The sequence below is a fragment of the Benincasa hispida genome, chromosome 12, assembly GCF_009727055.1.
Source record: "Benincasa hispida cultivar B227 chromosome 12, ASM972705v1, whole genome shotgun sequence".
NCBI lineage: Eukaryota > Viridiplantae > Streptophyta > Magnoliopsida > Cucurbitales > Cucurbitaceae > Benincasa > Benincasa hispida.
Genome location: NC_052360.1, coordinates 16,211,239 through 16,215,138, shown reverse-complemented (window position 1 = coordinate 16,215,138; position 3,900 = coordinate 16,211,239).

Below are 3,900 nucleotides of genomic sequence, written 5' to 3'. Positions count from 1 at the left end.
GACTCGAACAGTTTTAATGAGTTCTTTAACTCACATGGAATAATACACAAAAAGACCACACTTTATTCTGTTGAAACGAATGGAAAGCCGAAAGGAAAAATAAAACCTTAGCTGAGCTAGTAGTTGCTATTTTACTTAGTTCAAGAGCCGCGTCTTATTGATGTGGTGAAATCATCTTTATTGTGTGTTATGTCCTAAATAGAATCCCAAAGTCTAAAAACAAAATTTCACCTTACGAAATTCTCAAGAATAACAAACCAAACTTGTCCTACTTTAGAACATGGGGTTGTCTAGCCCTTATAAGGATTCCAAACCCAAAAAGGAGAAAGTTGGCTAGTAGAGCTTACGAGTACGTCTTTATAGGTTATGCTTTAAATAGTAAAGCCTATAGGTTCTATGATATAGTGAACCAAGTGATCATTGAGTCAAATGATGCCGACTTCTTTGAAGATAGATTTTCTTTTAAATCAAGGAATAGTGGGGACTCGGGATTAAGTGGTCTAACCCTAATTAGAAATCCTAACCCTAGAAAGGAAACAGACCTAGAACCTAGAAGAAGCAAAAGAGCTAGAACCACCAAAGATTTCGGAAATGACTTCCTGACCTATAATGTAGGAGAAGATTCTAAAGATCTAAGAACTGCCCTGTCCTCAATAGATGCCAACCTATGGCAAGAAGCCATAAATGATGAGATGGACTCACTTGAGTCAAATAGAACTTGGCACTTAGTAGATCTACCCCCAAGCTACAAGGCAATAGGGTGCAAATGGATCCTAAGGAGGAAACTTAGACTTGATGGAACTGTTGACAAATTTAAAGCTAGGTTAGTAGCAAAGGGCTATAAACAAAGAGAAAATGTAGATTTTTTTGACACCTTCTCCCTTGTCACTAGAATTACCTCAATCTGTGTCCTATTTTCTCTCGCTACCCTTTATAACCTCGTAATACATCAGATGGATGTAAAGCCTGCTTTCCTAAATGGTGAACTTGAAGAAGATATTTACATGGAACAAGCTGAGGGTTTTGTAGGAATGGTCAAGAAAACAAGGTGTGTAAATTAGAAAAATCTCTCTATGGACTAAAACAAGCTCCTAAACAATGACATGAAAAATTTGACGACCTTATCCTATCTAAAGGTTTCAAGATTAATGAAAGTGACAAATGCATCTACTATAAGTTTGAAAATAATCTCTGCACTATCTTGTGTCTATATGTAGTGATTTATTGATCTTTGAATCGAACTTGCACGTCATAAATGATGTGAAATTAATATTAAATGCAAACTTCGACATGAAAGATTTAGGAGAAGCTAGTGTAATCTTAGGCATAAAAGTGAATATGTCTGAAAATGAAATTTCTTTGGATCAATCTCACTATATAGAAAAGATTATAAAGAAATATAATTACTTTGATTGTAAACTAGCCTGTACTCCTTATGACCCTAGTGTCAAGTTGTTCAAGAACACTGGTGACAGTGTTAATCAATTTGATATGCGAGCATTATAGGTAGTCTTAGATATGCTGCTGACTGCACTAAGCCTGACATAGCTTATGTTGTAGGATTACTTTGCAGGTGTACAAGTAGACCTAATAAAGAGCTTTGTAATGCTATAGAAAGAGTAATGAGATACTTTAAGAAAACCCAAAAACCTAGGATTACATCATCAAAGTTTCCCGCTGTCCTGAAAAGGTTCAACGATGTTGACTGGAACTCTCTTTTGGATAATTCAAAGGCTACAAGTGGTTATATCTTTAATATAATAGACGGAGCTGTCTCTTGGAAGTCTAAAAAACAGACTATTTTAGCCCAATCTACGATGGAGTCAGAAATGATAGCACTAGCGATAGAAAGTGAAGAAACAGGCTGGCTTAGAAGTCTGCTATCAGAGATTCCCTTATGGGAAAAGCAGGTACCAACCATATTGATTCATTACGATAGAACTGCAACAATTGCAAAAGTTCAGAACCGTTACTACATCGAAAAAAGATGACAAATACGTCATAAGCACAGTACCATTAGAGATTTTCTCACTATTGATGCAGTTAGAGTGGATCATATACGAATTGATGAAAATTTGGCAGATCCTTTGACGAAAGGACTGGCCAGAGAGAAGGTTTTCAGAACCTTAGAATGGATGAGACTCATGCCTATAGAAAGATGAATCACGGTGAGGAAAACTCAACCTATAGACTGGAGATCCCAAGAAACAGGTTCAACAAGTAGTAACTGACCATGAGTGATATATAGTGAATCATGCTAAACCAAACTCAGAGCTCCATTCCTATGACTTATTGTTTGAGCATAATATCCTGAAGCGTAAGAAAGGTTGAACTCGGTTCTTAATAAGGTCTATACTTGATGACAAATGGGGTACCTAGCTACAGATATACTCTTGATAGACTCACCTATGTGAATGTAGACACCTTGCTTATGCACAGTGTTGTATAGACTGAAACTGCACGATGAATTTTTTATTAGTTTTTCTTTTTGATTAACTTTTCAAGTGGAAGATTTTCGGATGAAATTTTAATTTTCAAAAAAATAAGAGGGAACTAACCTTTGGTTGGAGAATCCCACAATGGAAAATTTTGATTTGGAAGTCTCTCTTATAGACTCCAACCTTGAGCTTTAGGTTAGGGCCCCAAGGGGTACCCATGTTTTAGAGGGAGTAAGGAGATAGACCAATGTGGATTCGATGGATGTCCCACACGCGTGCCGCTGCCGTCCATCCGGTCGGGCAAGGCGCGTGTGTGTGATTATTGTTTTTAATAAAAATATTGTTATTTTTATTTATTATTTTATTATTTTTTCTGGCACGTTTTCCGGCGAGTCTTTCCGGCCGGGTCTTCGCACGTTCTGAGGCTCTCCGCCTCTTTTTCACTCGACCTTTCCACGCTAAAGGCCTATAAAAACCGTGGCCTTCAGCAAGTCATGGACACAACACAGCTTCAATTCGAAAGTTTTCCTCTCCTCTCCTACTCTTCCATTCTCTATTTTATGAGTAGTAAGTTAGAAAGGGTGTGTGTTCCAGTCGGTAATGGTGCATTTCCGATTGGGTTTTTCTTTTAGGTTGTTTTATCCTGGGGACGGCATGGCATATTCCTGACCTGCTTGCACACTTGAGCAGAGCCGCGAAACGTCTTAAAGAGAGCGAGCTCCGCTACTCAACCTATAACGAGTTTTTATTTTGCAGATTTTGTTATTTGCTTGACCGTCGTGCCTTGATGGTTTGCTATTCTTCGTCTGAGGATCTTGACGTTTCCAACAAATTCAATATCCTATTGTTCTAAAAAAAATTAACCTAATACATTTAGTTTAGGTCATTTCTTAGTTTAGCTATTTACTTTGTCAACTTCAAGTGGCAATGTATTAAGCTAGTTCAAGAGAAAAGAAGAAGAGAAGAAAAATTGATAAAAAGTAGTATCAAGAATCTTGAAAGTTTAGAATCGCTGACGAAAAGGATTAAAAAAAAACAACAAATTTTAATATAACAGATATTTGGCTAAATTATAAAAAGTAATAGAGGTATTTGCGAGTTGGCTTGGGTTGGGTTGGATTGGGTTGAAGTACTTTTTAGACCTAATCCAATTATTCGGATTGTAAATTTCTTCAACCCAAATAACCTCTATTAAAAAAAGAACCCAACCCAACCCAACCATAAAATATTTGGATTGGGTTGGTTCGGTTACTCAAATGATTTGTTTAAATATTTTTTCTAAAAATAAGTAAAATCTTAATACATAGAAACTTGATTTAACTATTTTTATATATTGAATTAAGATTAACGACTCAATTTCAATTTATACAATGCAAATTTTCTTTCCAGAGTGCTAAAACACTTTTTTATGAGTTGTTAGAGAATAAATTATCTAAAAAGTAATGAAATTAAATAATATATA